The sequence below is a fragment of the Chelonia mydas genome, chromosome 1 (assembly GCF_015237465.2).
Source record: "Chelonia mydas isolate rCheMyd1 chromosome 1, rCheMyd1.pri.v2, whole genome shotgun sequence".
NCBI lineage: Eukaryota > Metazoa > Chordata > Testudines > Cheloniidae > Chelonia > Chelonia mydas.
The window spans coordinates 235,043,499-235,060,747 of NC_057849.1; the positions used below are offsets into that span (position 1 = coordinate 235,043,499).

The 17,249-nt window shown below is 44.5% G+C and overlaps 1 long non-coding RNA gene across 2 annotated transcripts in view; it reads right to left on the minus strand.

Annotated features, from left to right (window-relative positions):
• Nucleotides 1–1,647: 1,647 nt before the first annotated feature.
• LOC122462236 overlaps nucleotides 1,648–17,249 on the minus strand; it is a 60,970-nt gene continuing 45,368 nt past the window's right edge. The window contains exons 2-3 of one of the 2 annotated variants that reach the window (XR_006284671.1): nucleotides 5,452–5,533; nucleotides 1,648–3,747 (exon numbers count right to left, since the gene is read on the minus strand). This is a non-coding gene — a long non-coding RNA (uncharacterized LOC122462236). The remainder of the gene's footprint in view (nucleotides 3,748–5,451; nucleotides 5,534–17,249) is intronic. The other variant, XR_006284672.1, reaches the window with a different exon arrangement.

Consider the following 17,249-nt stretch of genomic DNA (forward strand, 5'->3'; position numbering starts at 1 on the left):
GCGGGAGGACATTAAAAAGGCCTCTCCTATTCCTATGCCAAAGAAAATATTTCAACTCCTTGCAGTCAGGGTATAAGAGCATTTCAATTAATACTCAGAAGTTCAAGCACAGGAGTTACAGATGGAAGAGAGAGAGAGTGACTACTGCAGTATTGTTCCCTACAGTAGATTCCCCAGAGTTTAAGCCAGTCTAGTTTTAATTGACACAAGCAAAAGGATTTCCACCATGGTTCTAGGGAGACGGTTCCAAAGCCTAAGATACTCACTATTAAGAAATATTGCCTGACATTCATCCAAAATTTTCCTTTGCTCCTACTCCTATCTATACCACATTCTACAACATAAAGCACAGGCTACCACTAGCTTTCCCTAGCAAGACATTTTTAGACAATTTGCTTATGTGCACTGAATATACTCTTTTCATTGGCTGGATACAAGTATATGATATACAGTATTCTCTGAGCACAACATACATTTGTTTTGTACAGCAACTGCTGAATAAAGAGGAGACCAAAGAGAATTACAATGGTAGAGGCATTGATGTATGAATAGTTAGAGGAGCAGAAGAGGAGATCACATAATTCAGCCCCAGATTGCACCCTCAAGAAATCACACTGAGTTTCCCAACAGGTAAGCATCTTGATAAATCCTTATAAGCATGATGAAAGCAGTTTGCACAAATAGCAGAAGAGTACATGGTGGATAAAATCCCAGATACATCAATTCTTTCTTGTAGACTTTTACCGTACTGCATTTAGCTGGAGATACAATAAGGTTCTACTGCAAACACTATCAGTTAGTCAGCTCAAAAATACATGTAAGAATCTTAAAAGAAAGAAAAAATAATTACAAAGGAACTATAATGTAGCAAATAGCTCTTAAAATATTTTACAGTAATAACTGAGCCTTTCATCTTCAAAGTGCCTTATAAACATTGACTCAACAAATAATCATTAATTTAGTTTCACAAAGACCCTGAGGAGTAGTATTATCCCCAGATGGAAGAAAAGAAGCATAAGGGCCTCATCCTGAGAGGTGCTGAGCAGCTGCAACTCTGAGATTTCAGAAAGAGTTTCAAGTACACGGTGCTTCTCAGGATCAGCCCCTGTAAGTGATTTCTCAGGCATATAGAAGGTATGATGTTGAGGAGGTAGGAACAATCTTCAAGGCTGATTTAGGGTTTGTTTTTGCAAAATCAAAACCTGTCCTCCTCAGCTTATCCCTGGTGCCCACACTCTTCCTAGCAAAAATAAATAAGTAAATAAAAATCCCTTTTTATTTTTAATTGGTAAGTATTTTACCTCTTTAAATACCCAGTGACAGAAATACAGGGATGCTGTGTGCTGTTAAACAGGTGCCATGTTCCACACGGCATTTGAAAAGTCTGTATCTATTTGTGAAGTGCTTTTGTATCTTTTTAGATTATAAAGTGTATATAAACTGTATACGTAGGTTATTTTGCAAACTACAAAGCTGCACAGAGAATAACAACATCGAATTGTAAGATTCTAGATTAGCACACCAATAACAGGAAGACAAGTCACAGTTAACAGTGCCATTCTGTCTGCTGCTCTGCCTATAATGAAATATTGTAGATGTCTTGTAATGATGTTCCCTATTGTAAAATACTGTATTATTATTGCCGGTCAATACATAGATGCAACACAGATTAAGTTTAAAATATAGGGGAAACAATCTCAGAATTTTTTTGCTTTTGTCAGATGCACATTTAATGTTATTTTTTCAAGGTAACATAATGCTGGTAAGTGAAATAAAAAGTCATTGGTCATATTGCGCAATGACTTACACCCTGTAAGAATGCAGAAATATTTGAATATATTAATCCATATTGTATTTTGCAGTGCTTCTATTAGGTCATACTTCTGGCACTTAATTAAGGTATTTTTCTTTTTACTGGACGTACCATATTTAATAGATTAGACAAGAACAGGAAAGAGTTATTTAAATAATAATTTTGTGGGTCAAGAAAAAATCTAAACATAGAAGAACTTATTTTGCCACTCATTTGAAAACTATGATTTGTAGCTTCAGAACAGAACCCAAAACTGTTGCTGAAAAAAAAGATACAAAATTTCCTAGTGTGGACAATAGCTATAAATGGAGCCCAATCATCAAGCTTCACCTTTTATGTGCTCACAGCATCTAATATTAAAACTTTGGGCCTCTGGCATAGACTATTCTTCTAACCCTGCCCCACACACACTTAACAGATTCTCATCTTCTTCAAAAGTAGTGTGCTAGGCCTGCGTAGTGGATCTGCCCGTAGCCAATTCTGGATATCTGTGGCTAGGGATAAACTTGTTTCAGGATAAACCAAAAAAAAGTTATTTTGCAAGTTGCATCACCTCCCTCCCCTACAGCTAATATGAAGGGATGCTCCAGTCCTCCTCCTCTCTCTCTCTCTCTCTCTTTCCTTATTTCAGACTCTGCCTCACTTTCTGTCCTCACAGGGTATCCGGGCTTATAGAGAGCACTGCTTGCTCTTACAGGTACTTCCCACCTACTGAAGAGTTGTGCATTATACCCTCCATATCAGCCAACTCTGGAAGGGCTCTGCAGAGTTGCTGGGAGCCTGCCTCCTGGCTATAACACACCGTGATTATGTGAAATAGACATGGAGAAGGTTGAGATTAAAAGGGTGAAATGATGATCCCAGAAAAATGACAAGTTTTAGAACCTCTCCTCCTCCTTGCTTGGACCCGTTAAATCTGTAGTTAGTCACTGCCTCAGGGAGGACTGGGCTCCTTAACACATGTCCTTGTCAGGATCAATAGAGCAAGGGAGTGACTACCCACATGCTGATGCCTCGGGAAACCTGCCACCAAAACCAGGGGGGAAAATGAAGGCAAAAATGTATTTTATTTGTTTGATAAAGGCATATTTTCAAAAAAAAATAATCATTTAAGTATCTGAGTAGCTTCACGAGTTTGTTTATATTTTTCGTTTAGGAATGTCTCTCAGGTCCTTTCTTTGCCAGAAGCATGGTGGGCAAAATCAGGAACTCCGGCTTCCCCAATGTATTTGACAACTCTATGGATTATTCAAGCTTTCCCACTGAATACAATAAAAGAGTGATCGAATAAAAATAAATAAAATCATGCTTTCCACTTATTCCATAGGAGACTCTCACAGTGTTGACAAACATAATTGAATTAAGACTCCCCCAACAGCTCTGAGAGGTAGCCGAGTATTATTATCCCCATGTTACAGATGGTAAAATGGAGAGTGAGAGAAGGTAAAATTTTCAAAGGCACTGAAAGTGACATATAGAAAGTCAATGAGACTTAGGATCCTAAAAACTGAAATCACATTTTAAAATGAGACTTAGGTCTTGCAACAGTGAGTAGATCATCACGTAATGCATATAAATATCTGGACCCAAGTCAATTTGGAAAATGGGATTTAGATTCCTAAGTCACTTAGAAGTTTTTGAAATTTTACCCAGAGAAACTGCATGTATTTGCCTTAGACATAATTTGTGACTTTGGTCAAACCAGGAATACAACCCAGATCTTCTTACTCCCAGCCTAATGCCGTAATCAGAAAAAAAACCAATATTAATACAACACCTCTTCAATCATGAGTGTAATCTTAGAAATCATTGCATCAGTGGCAGTAACAGGATAGTCCAGTGGTTCTCAAATGGTGGTCTGTGAAGAGATGGCTGTTTGCATGGTGTTGGCTCCCCTTCTTGTTTTCCAGCTGCTAAATTCCATTAAGAGACACCTAAAAATACATTAAATACTTCCTTTTGTTACTTTTCCATATGAGCAATTTCTGCAGTTGCCACTGGGATGCTATGTGATGACTAACGGAGAGGAGGTGGCTGCACGATCTTGAACTGGAAGGGGGGTGGTTCATGTGAGAGACTCTCAAGATATGTTTCACACTAGGAAAATGTTGAAGAACCCCTAGGAAAGGCTTAAGAAACCAAGCAAGATTTAGCGAAATTTCCTCCTACCTGCCAATTTTATTAATGCTTCACAGTTACTTTCATTCAACAACAACAGAAAACATTCTTAAGGAGGTTGGCTACTTTATGTGCTGCTTAATCAGGACACCAATTAGCATAATTTTCATTTTTTGGGACACAATGACAAGGGTTTAAATGGTGTTTGACATAGGCTGAATAGCTGTGAAAATCTAAACCCAGGTCTTTGAATACAGAAGGTACCAATTCTTTGAGAAAAGACAAGATGCATGTGAATATCATTTTTATTAGGGATATAGGAATTACAACTAATAATAGTAATATAGAGCTGTTCATGAGCACATTTCAAAGACCATCACAACGGTTTTTAGTGTACTTGTCCTCACAACACCCTTGTGAGGTAGGGAAGTGCTATTATCCCCATTTTATAGATGGGTAATTGAGGCACAGAAAAGTAAGGGACTTGCCTAAATTCACAGAGGAAGTGTGTGGTGCACAGGAAATTGAACCACAGTTTACCACTTCCTAGACTGGTGCCCTAACCATCCTTACCATACCAGATCAGACTAGTGGTTCATCTAATCCAATCTCTGGCAGTGGCCAGTATCAGACACTTCAAAGGTAAATCCAAGAAACCAATTGGGCAAAAATAGAAGAACATGTCCATAGGAAAAGTTTCTTCCTAACTTCCTGTCAAGTAGGATTGACTTATCTTCCAAAGCATGAAGTTTTATATCCTTTTCATTCTTTTATATTTTTTTCAGTACATGACTTGATGTAATTTAAAGTCTTTGCAGATTGTTTTTTTTTTAATGGCTGTCTCCTAATCAGACTGCTAGTTACTCCTTTCATTCTGACTTTAGTGGTGGGCATGGGCTTCTCTCAAATCTAAAGGTATGTAGTTAACCTGTAAATAGAGCAATCTAAATCAAACTTGCCCCTTTCAGTTATTGCTGCCACCTTCCTTGGTCGCTCAGCCTTCCCCCTCACCTGTTCTTCAGAACCACCTCTCATTTTAGCATCACCTCCTAGTTTTTCACTCCTCCTTTCCTCTCCAAGCCTTGCTAACATCTCCCACTTAACTTCTCTCCCACCCCTCCAACTGTGTCTCCACCCACTCCTCTCTCATCACTTCCTGACTGACATTCCATTCCCCTCCCTCTTCCCCACAAACATTCCAATCTATACCGCCCGCCCTCCCTCCCTCCGCTGTCGGCTGCCGCTCCATCCTGCATTCTGCCTTCTATGCCAATACTGTCTTGATTTAAACCAGAAATCTCAACCAGCCTGCTTTGGGAATCTGAGAAGAAATTCTATTTTAATCAAAATAATCCAAGAATGCAGGAGTCATCTGAGATAATATGCTGTCCACTGCGATATCTCATTAAAGATGATTCAACTGTACAATATTTATTATTAGAAAGGGAGGGGAATGTCAAATTATTTGAAGAATACCCTCTTTTAAAATTCAAAGTGGGGTCAGTTAAATGCCTTGTTACCTTAACATGCCTGCAGGTATCCTCAAAATGTCTACCTTGCCTTCCAACCAATGCAGTTTGACATACGTCCAAAAGGTGGAACCTTCAAGAAAAAAAATGAAATGGCATGAGAACTCCTGTGCTTTGTTTTATTTTTATTCTCTCCCTTGGCCACGTGCACCTCTGTTAGGTTTCTCCAACCTAGAATTGCTGCCGCTTAGTGCTACCCATTTTGGTAGAACCTTGGATTGGGATTTTCCAATGAAAGGAAGAATCTAAAGCCCCAGTTCTGTGCCGGACTTCAGTGAGGCTCCAGAAACTTGCCCACACACAGGCTCAGTGCTCTAGACAGGTCACAAATCCAGAGTGTAGGCAATAGGGTGTCAAGATCAAACTAGCATGTTTCTGGATGTCTTATTTATTCCCCTTGTATAACTTCTGTCTACCTCCAACTAGAGGGGAATCACGCCATCATGAATATCCACCTGCTGAGTGGGCTAAATTCAGCATCTTTCTGAGTTCCGATAATGCTGCTGCTTTTTGATTAGCTGACATTTGTGCTGAGTATCACAAGCCTCATGGTGTCGCCTCCATAATATTCCCTACTCTTGTGTCAAAGTAATAGTGAGTAGACAGAGGGCCAGAGTCTGTCCTGTTACACCAGTGTAACTTTCCTACTGGCCTAAGTGGAGTTGCTCTAGATTTACACCAGTGCAACTGAGAGTCAAAACTGGCCCAGAGTCAGATTTCAAACCTGGACCTCCATTTTATTATGCCACTAAACGGGGACTGATCTATTTTGCGATTCTTGCTTGAGGTGGCACTTCTGAAACAGCAAAAAGAAAAGTGGGGGGCACAGCAGGTTAGCATAGTAACATACTACCAGATTATGTTGGGGAACTTCTGAACATATCTACCTTCCTATCTGTCTCATGGACAGCTTCATCTGTTAGTAAGGAAAAGAATGGGCAACCGATCAAAATACCGAATACAGAATACTTTGAAAAGGCACGACATCCTGTCAGAGAATTCACAGGAGTGGAATGACAAATAGAAATTGCATAGGTGTAATCTATTCTCATTACAAGATTGCTTCAATATAGTCTACATCCCAGACAGCCTCCAATACAAGTTTACCTTCCAGTGTGACTACAAAATGAACAAATGGGCAGCACAAGGCAACAAGCATGTGCACAAAGGGCTGTACCTTATATTCATCTAGCACAATTTTCTTCTGTTAGTTTTATCACCGTGTAGTGTTACTAAAATATCTACGGATTTTAAAATGACATCAGCGTGGTAGAGATTTACAACGCCAACTAAGAATTCACACTATATAATCCATATCTGCATTGACAGGATACTATACCCTCCCATTTCTCCCCAAAGCATGCGTGTGTGGGTCCAGTTATTTTATATATAAATATTGTATATTGTATTTGTGCATGCAGCCTTTTCTAAATATTTTTAGTTAGATTGGTGCTTATGAAAGATGCTGGATAGCTAGCCCTAGAATAGGAACAGTGCATTACGAATTCTTCACAACACCCCACCATGTGCCTTAGTCCTGACCTAAAGCGAACACCTCTAGGGTTACTGTGTTAGTTCTGAAAAGTTCTATGTAAGAGCTAGATATCAATTATTAATATTATACCCATGGCTAATCTGTGGAGACAGCCCCAAGTAGGTGCCATTGTGCTAGTAGTACTTTTGTGATGTAGTGTCCTGTTCACTGGGAACTAGACTGAGATCACTAACCGATTTCAAATAGGCCAACTGGATCAGGTCTGATCCAGCAACATTGAGTTAAAGCCTTTAGATTCCCATTATCAATCCCCTGAGCTAGTCTCAGAGGGGGTGTCTATAGAGCAATTCAAAACTCGTGGCTGGCCTGTGCCAGCTGACTCAGGCTTACAGGGCTCTGGCTAAGGGGCTGTTTAACTGTGGAGTAGATGTTCAGGCTCAAGGTGGATCCCAGGCTCTAGGACTTCGCAACGGGGGAGGGTCCCAGAGCTGGGGCTGCGGCCCAAGCCTGAACATCTACACCGCAGTTAAACATCCCCTTAGCCTGAGCCCAAGTCAGCTGGCACAGGCCTGCCACGGATGTCTATTTGCAGTGCAGATATATCCAAAGAAATAGCAAATAAGGCACTGGACACTCGGTCAGGACAGGTAAGTTCTATTCCTCGCTCTGCAACTTACTGGTCGGGTGACCTTGGGCAACACATTTCACCTCTGTTTCTCCTCGCACCCTTTCTCGGTCTAGATCATCGAGCTCAATGGAGTTCTGATCTTGTTTAGAACCTTTAACACAAAAAATATTTTAAATATTCTTTACATTTCAGTGGTAAGGCCCTGATTTATATCCCATATAACTCCCTGGATCTAATGACACTGGATGGCATGTAAGTCAGTGAAGAATTTGCCCCTATAAACTGAGGGTCTGCTTCTCCACTTCCCTACACCTTGTGTAGTCATTCACACGTTTGCGAAGTTGGTATTCATCCCAACCCGAGTGGGAGCAGTTTATACTTACTTTGTTCTCACTTTGACTATGCAAACTGCAAGGCAGTGAAAAATACAGTATTTGGGCCAAACTGTGCATTTAGTTGCAGACATAGAATGGGGCTACCCGGGTATAAATGAGCACAATTTGTTTTCTAGTTGTTTTATTGGCCTAAACACAATATTAAATGAACACAGCTCAGTTTATAAAGATAGGGATCTTCTTGCTAGATCTCTTTATAATAGCTTAGACTATCCTTTTATAAAATCTTTATATATATTATACATACCCCATATTGTACCTGGTTATCTTTTGTCAGATAATGAGGCTGTCATTTTGGAGAAATATTGAAAGAAAAAAAAAGGTAAACATGCTCCTGATATTAGCTCTGAAGTGCTGGGTAATCGTAGAGGGCCCTGGGCAAAAACAAAACATAGATGTGCAGTAGTTACAGCACATCTTGTCTGAACTTGTCTTTGTTAGTGCACGTGAAAAGGTTAATGCTGTTCAATTCCGTCATCACAGAGTGAGGGATCGGGGCATCTTTGAAATCTAAACTTACCCACAGTGCAGTTGATGTGATTCCTGGGAGAATGGTATTACTTACAAGTTGGTTAATTGACATTCATATTACTGAACAATGTGCTGGTGCATTATATATATATATATATATATATATATATATATATATAAAAAAAACCCCTAAGAGATTGCTGGTAGTATGCTTATCGCAAGATAAAGCTTTGCTGCTGTCTACCAACAGCATATGGCAAGGTCTCAGCCACCTACTAACTACAAAGGCTTTATCTTACTAACCAAGACAGATACCAGGACTGGGTCCCTGCAAGGGCTCTTCAGTCGCATGTGTAACAATTTTAAGGAATAAAACTACATTTAAAGTGGAGGAATTTATGATGATTTAAATTCAATACCAATTAAAATTATATGGGGCTGATTCTCCACTGCCTTGCAGAGTCAGTTAAAGTGAGAACAAAGCAGGTATTAAATCTGTCAGTCAGGCTGTGATGGATACCAACTTGGTGAAAGTGTAAATGACAACAAGGTACAAGGAAGTGGCGAAGCAGACCCTCAGCTTATAGGGCTAAATCCTTCACTGACTTACACTCCATCCAGTGTCATTAAATCAGTGGAGTTACAAGGGATATAAATCAGAGACTTACGACTGAAATCTGAAGAATATTTAAAACAAAGCTGATCTTCTGCTATTCCCAGGTGATTCCCCTGGCTCCTGGGAATGGGCATCTCCTTTTCCTCTCCAGGCTCCGGTTTGTTGTCTGCCTTCTAACTGACAGGAGGTTCTGACAACTATCTCCTTCCATGTGGGCTAGGGGATCTTTTCCTCAGCCCTAGTGCCGCTAGCTGCTCTTCTATGCACTGTGTCCAGTGTATATGAATGAAATAGAGCTGGTTCAGGCTCGCAGGGCTCATGTTACTGTCCTAAAAATATCTATGCAGACATTTTGGCTGAGGCTGAAACTAGGGCTCTGAAGCCCACCTGCATCCCTAAGTTTCAGGGCCTGAGCTGCAACACCTACACAGCTTTCTTTAGTACGGTAGCACAAGCCTGAGTCTGTCGACCCAGGTGCTTAGACGCGTTGCATGGACGGCCGCTTCTGCGTAGACAAACCCAAGGTGACATAGAAGCCTAAGTCACATTTTTCAAAAGTGACTTCGGCACTTAGGAGGACTTTCAGTGGAGGAGTTCAAAGAGGCTTACGCTCCAAAATACCTACATAATTTTTTAAAATAGGACTTGGACTCCTAAGTCACTTAGGTGCTTTTGAAAATATTATTCCTGTCTAGATGCGAAACCATGTTAGCATATTCCTAGATAACAAAACTCAGTCCCTGTAGGCCTTTTCTACACTAAATTGTTCTTGGTGTAAGCAGTATCCCAACCTGTAAGGATCTAGAGACTAGAACCACGGTCTGGAGAGCCCGAGACAGCTGATGTTCCACAATGCCACACGCAGGGAGCTCTATGAAGAGTAGGTGCCAAGGGATATGCTGCCCAAGAGACCCAGAGTGACAGTAGCCTGTAGCCCTCTGATTGGTCAAGCACCCTATTTAACCCAGGTTTTTTCCCAGGAAATTGTCTGGGTAGCCACACAGATTTTGGCCTGCTGCAATACCAGACTTTGCTTGATCAGATCTCCAATCTCCAACTACAGCCTGACTACAACCCTGACTCTTGCCTCCTGTTTCCAATCTGGTACTACCTCTGGTCTCCCACTCCAGCCCGACTCTGGCCCTCATTCCTGCTGCTCAGTTCTAACCTAGTACTGCCTCTGAACTCCAGCCTGACTATGACACTGACTCTTGCCTCCTGATTCCAGCCTGGTATTACCTCTGGTCTCCAACCCTGGCCTGACTCTGACCCGGACTCTTGTTTATGGAACCTGGCTCTTGCGATTACTCCAACTCCTGCCTCGTGACTACCATCCCTGGTGGGCAGACCGCAGGCCAGCTGTGACCACTAGCCAGACCACCTACACCTATGCCCTGGTCCCTTACAGTTTGCCCACATCCACTTCTGACCCCCTGCATGGGAGCCCCTGAACAGGGATATGGAAGGGGCAGGTCAACCATCACCCACCAACCCCCTGGGGTACTGGATTCCCCACGACCAGGTCATGCAACTCTAAACCATCCCAGTGGCTCAGATCCTAGCAGAAAATCAGACACTCTGTGAACAGCTAACACAGTCCCAGGAAGAAAAGTCTGTGCTCCAGGCCTATAATTCCATGCTGTAGGCCACTGCCCTTTGAACTGAGCCCCACAGTACCACAACCCGAACATTTTGATATGAACCACCAGATGTTCAGGGGGTTCCTGAACCAATGCCATCTCTTTTTCCTGCCCTGCCCTCGACTATATCCCACCAACAAGTCCAGGGTGGGATTAGTGACCAGTTTGCTTACAGAAGAAGCGCTGGACTGGGACTCCCCCGTGCTGGACCAAAGCAGCCCAGTGTTAAAGGACTGGAATGCCTTCCTGCAAACATTTTCCATAGTCTTTGATGACCTCATCACACTTGCTCCATGGAAGCAACACTGCAAAGGCTCCAGCAAGGGGCAAGGGCCAACTGCCTTGTATGGTGCCCAGTTCTGGCAACTCGCAGCTGATGTTGAGTGGAACGAGGCCGTCCAACTGCATCATTTTCAGCATGAGCTCAGTGAGGAAGTGAAAGACTAGCTAGGCAGCACTGAGAGCCCGATGCATTTGGATGCATCATCCAACCTCTCTCTCCACATTGACATCCGGCTGCATGAGCAAAAGGAGAAGAGGAGGGGCACCCTGCTACCTGTCCAGCTATACCCTACCCCCAAAAACCTCAGGGCTCAACCAGGAACTGATGCAGGTTGATCTGGAACACCAACACCTGATCTTGGAAGAAATGGAACAGTGATGCCCCAATAACCTATGTTTTTATTGTGGAGCACCAGGACATGCTCTTACCTCATGCCCACTGCAAACCTCGAACCCTCAAGGAGTTGGAAAACAAGTGCGCCCAGGCCATTTAGGGGGAGCAGGCCTGGGCACCACCCAGATGCTGTGCTAAGGAACTAATCCCCAGCCCTCAAAAGAAACCCAATCCAGGACACATGGGTCCTCCCCACACTTCCAAGTATAAATGGAGTTACATACCTGGGATGCGGCCAAGCCAATTGTCCCCCTCCAGGGGCTCGATCAATACCAGGACTACTGATAACTTCAGAGATGTCAAAGCCACTCAAGCATGATGAATCTCCCTTGTTTAAAGTCCACATCAGTTCTCGTAGAAACAATTGATGGGTCCCTCCTGTCCTCAGGGCCAGTGACTCAAGAAACAGTGCCCCTAGAGGCTGTAATCCTGGGCCATGGGGAAGTGCTACAGTTCAACATGATCCATTCCCCACATTCTCCCCTAATTCTTGGCATCACCTGGCTGGAGAAGCATGACCCTTGCATCTCCTGGAGAGAAAAGAGGATCAACTTCCCTTCTGACTACTGCCAAAGGGTCTTCCTGCGCAGAGGAGCTAGCCCCAAACTTCTTGTCCTAGGCTCCTAAGGCCAACTGGAAGTGACCACACCTGTGGAGTGACTCCAGCTGGTGGCAGCTAGCCAGAAGGAATCATTCCCAAGCCTAAATCCCCATCTCCCTGAAAAATATTGGGATTACATGGACATTTTCGAAAAGAAAAACATGGACATGCTCACCCCTGCACCAAGACTATTACTGCCCTATAGAACTGCAACCCAGGGCGAAGGTCCCTTATGGACAGATCTATTCAATGTCCGAGACTGAACCGGCAGCCCTTCATGACTACATCTAGGAACACCTGGCCAAGGGCTTCACCCAGTGCTCCACCTTCCCCGCAGGGGCTCCAGCTCTTTTCATCAAGAAAAAGGATGGGACGCTATGCTTTTGCATAGACTATTGGGGCCCCAAACCATGTCAGGATCCAAAACCCGTATCCTCTGCCTTTGACCTCAGAGTTACTAGATTGCGTAAGGTCTGCCAGAATCGTCATAAAACTGGAACTCAGGGGTTCTTACAAAGTAGTGCACATCAGGGCAGGAGACGAATGGAATTCTGTGTTTCGAACCCACTATGGGCACTTTGAAGATGCACCTGTGATCTTTCAACACTTCATGAATGACATATTTAGTGACATCTTGGACCAGTATGTAGTGATCTATCTCCATGACACACTTGTGGTTCTTCCATCCTGCAAAGCCTATGAAAGCATGGCCTATTTGTGAAGCTGGAAAAACTGTATCTTTGACCAGCCCTTCACAGAGGACTTCTTAGATTACATCCTTTCCACAGAGGGTGTTAAAGATGGACCCTCAGAAGGTGGAGGCCATCCAGACTGGGCTCAGGTCCTGCTAGATTGCCAAGGTTGTTTGGACACCCAAAGCTCACCATGCTTTCAAACCATTCAAGGCTGATTTCACCACCATCCCAATTCCAGCACATCCAGCCCTGGTCCAGGCATTCATAGTGGAAGCCAAAGCTTCCAGTTTAGCCCTGGAGTTACTCTCCCAGAGGCATAATCTGCAGGAAGTCCTGCACCCTGCACCTACTATTCCCAAAAACTCATCCCGGCTGACCAGAATTATGAAATATTAAATAAGGAACTATTTGCAATCAAATCAGCCTTCAAAGAGTGGCACTGCCACCTCAAGGGAGCCCAAGAACCAGTGCAAGTCTTTCCAGACTATAAAAACCTCAAATATCAGTGGAAGGCTCAAGCCTTGAACCAAATCCACCCAGGTGAGCGGTATTTTTCTCTTGGTTTGATTTTATCATCACCTAGCAGCTGGGAACCAGGAATGGGAAAACTGACACCTTATCCCGAAAGAGAAATCCTACCAAGAAAGCGAGGAGCCTAGCCAAGAATCACCCTGCAACTTCCTCAGTGCCACAAAACACCGAGACATGCTTGATGTAATCTGGTCCGCTTTGCAGGGTGATCTGTTAGCCCAGGAGGTGATGGAACATCCTGAGCAAAGAAACAGAACCAAGAGACAGTGCTCCACACAGAAAGGGATCATCTACCTCAGTGGTCACATATACTTTCCAACAGGGTGCCCCCGGCTAGAAGTGCTCCATCTCTGCCATAACACTCCATTCCTGCCAACAGCCTGCCACTTCAACAGCCTTAAGACCTTCCACACAGCTTTTCATTTCTTTGGGTGGCGCATATTCAGGCCAAAGTTCAGGACTATGTTAACTCTTGTGACATGTGTGCACCTACCAACACACCACATGCTAAGTCCCTCAGCACCCTAGTATCCCTGGAGACCCCTTCTAGACCATGGGCCTCAATCACCCTGGACTTCATAGTTGAACTCCCCGACTCACACAGAGGTTTTGACTGTTGTAGACCAACTAATCAAGATGGCATACTACGTCCCCTGTAACAGCCTGCCCTCTGGTGAGACAAAGACTCAATGGCTAGTGATTCATATGGTCCATGTTCATGGGTTTCCAGCCTGTGTCACCTCGGATCGAGGCCCTGCAATTTGTCTCACGCTTCTGGCGTGAAGCATTCTGGCTAATGGACATTCATGCTTTTACCTCCTTCATGTATCATCCCCAGATAGATGGGCAAATGGAGAGGGTGAACCAAGTGTTAGAGCAATACCTGAGGTACTTTGTCAACTCCCATCAAGACAACTAATTCTCCCACCTGCCACATGATGATTCCCTTCTTTGACAATTATGATTACCACCCTCACTTCCACCTGGGTTTGCCAGCAGCCTCCCCAAATCCCGCAGCTTCCGACTGGGTCCAATGAATTCACCATATCCAGGAGGAACTTAAGGACCACCTCAAAGATGTGAAAAGGGACTATAAGTAAGGCTACGAGTCTGTCATGGAGGTTACAGAAGTCACAGATTCCATGACTTTCCATGATTTCTGCAGTGGCTGGTGCAGCCTCTGGGCCAGCAGCAGCAGTTTGGGTATAGGAGGAGGCTCAGGGCTAAGGTAGGGGCTTAGGGCTGCGAGAGGTACTTACCTAGGGGTGGGGGGGGCTCCCTGGCTCCCACTGGCATTGCCCTGCAGCTGCTAGGTGGAGGAGGAGCCAGGCAGGCAGCTCCACGCGCTGTCCGTGCCTGCCGGCCCCGCCCTTGCAGATCCCATTGGCTGCGGTTCCCAGCCAATGAGAGCTGAGCAGCTGGCACTTGTGGAGGGAGCAGCACGTGGATCCCCCCGGCCCCTCCAATGCCTAGGAGCCAGGGACATGTGGAGCTGGGTAGGGAGCCTCTGCCAGCCCCGCCAACCCTCCCCCACAGCACCAACAGGGGTCCCGGGCCACACGCCGCTGCCTTGCCCCCCCACCCCAGCACCAGCAGCATCCCAGGCCACCTCCTCCATCACTCGTGGTGCCCCCAGACTGCCCCCCAGAGCACCCACAGCCCCCCACCCAAGTTTTAGTTAGAAGTATATAGTAAAAGTCATGGACAGGTCACAGGCTATGAATTTTTGTTACTGCCCGTGACCTGTCCATGACTTTTACTAAAAATACCCATGACCAAAACATAGCTTCATCTATAAGTGGTACACAAACCGGAAGGCTCAGCTCTCATGGTAGGGCAAAATGTCTGACTTGCCACAAAGCACCTCCATACAAACAGGCTGTCCCACAAGCTAGACCACCAGTTCCTTGGATCCGTCCAGATCGGTCAGCAAATCAACCCCTTCGCTTTCAAATTACAGCTCCTTTGACCTTTTCAGGTACATTCCGCTTTCTATGTATCCCTCCTGAAGGCTTACACGGAGGACCTCTTTCCCGATTGGTCCCAAAAGCCATCCCCACCAGTCCAGCTCCAAGGACATGAAGAATATGTAGTCTATGCAATCCTCAACTCTAAATGGCAGAGGAGGGGACTGTACTGCCTAATTGACTGGGAGGATGTGGTCTCAAAGAAAGCTTCTAGGAACCTGCTGCCCATGTCCATGCCCCTCACCTGGTAGAAAGGTTACATCAAGACCATCCAGATAAACCTACCCTGACAGAAAAGGGGCACCCCTGAAGAAGGTGGAGGGTGATGTAAGGACCTAGGGACTAGAATCTGGGTCTGCAGAGTTACTTAGGTGTTTTTGAAAGTGTTATTCCTGTCTAGATCAGAAACCATGTTAGCAACTTCCAAGAGAACAAAACTCAGTCCCTGTAGGCCTTTTCTACACGAACTTTTATTTCATTTAAACAGTATCCCAGCCTATAAGGATTTGGGGATTAGAATCCAGGCCTGCAGAGCCTGGGACTGTTGATATTCCCACAGTGCCACCAGAAAACCAGACGCAGCCAGGGCGCACCATGCAGAGTTCATGCCACAGGAAGTGCTGTCCAAGAGACCCAGACTAATGGCACTCTGCAGCCCTCTGATTGCCCAAGCACCCTATTTAACCCCAGGAAGTTGCCCCAGGAAGTTGTCCGGGCAGCCAAACAATCTTCAGCCTGCTAAAATGTTGGCCTTTTTTGCTCTCCTGACCTCAGGCCTCTAACTCCAGCCTGACTCTGACCCTTACTTTTGCCTCCTAATTCCAGATTGGTATTACCTCTGATCTCCGGTCTCAGACTCCAGCCTGACTGTGATCCTGACTCTTGCTTACGGAACCTGTCTCTTGTGATTCCTCCAACTCCTGCTTGCAACTACCATCCCTGGTGGACAGACCTCAGCCCAGCTGTAGTCACTAGACCAGACCACCTAAGCCCTGGTCCCTTACACAACCATGTTAGAAACTAGTTTGGTCTTGCCTATGTGAATGGGTTGAATACACATGATGATAAGGAAATCTGTTCCAACCATGGATTTTCATATGTAGTATATTTAAAATATTTAATTTAGATTTCATTGACAGTCTTTAGAGTAGTGCTAGTCCAATATACTGGACAGTGTGCATTTAATGGTGCTAGTCCCAGGGTGAATGATCACATATGGTGGATTTCATTTCCCCTGAGAAACTGGATTTAATGCGGGTGATGTGGATAAAGACTGAGTATTAATAGATGCCCCCAACCAACCAGTGGCTTCAGTATATCTGTCCTTCAACTGCTACTCCAACTTCAGGGCTGGACTAGTAGCCTCAGTCACAGGCACACCTAGGTTGTGCAAGGTGATTGTGCCACTCCAGCAGCATCCTCTCTCTGGCTCAATTCCCAGCACAACCCTCTGTGCTAGTTTATGGTGCACAAACGATAAGGAGCGTTCTTCTGCTCCCAATGTGAAGCCTCCCCAAATAGCTTAAAGAGGTGCAGAGGTCATGCAGATACCAGATTAATTGTTAAGACCACCTATGACTCAATTCTCTTACTTTTTTTCCCAGCTGTATGTGGCTTTGGAGGACTTTCGCCTTACAGGATTAAATGATCTGACATCCTGCACAGCTGCACCCATACATGTGCCAAGGAGAAAACCCAAGGTTGCAGGTTCCTCCCTATATTGTCAAGAGATAAAAGGATTTGTGCTTTCTCTAGTAAGCCAGAGACACAGCTACTCCAGTTCTCCCCACCCAAAATTTATCATCCACATTTTCAAGAGTGTCTTTTTTGGGGGTGCCCAGTTTGAGGAACCAAATGCCTGATTTTTAGAGGTGTTGGGCACTCACTGCTGTCATTAATTTTATTTGGAGTAGGGAGGGCTCAGCATTTCTGAGATCCATACCCAAGGCATCTCCCATTGAGCACCAAAAAGTGGGTCACCCAAAAATCACTGGATGCTTTTAGACAGCATTGCCATCTATATTTTAGCAAAGGGTCCACTTTGCACACAACTGTCTCCCACATTGGGGTCACC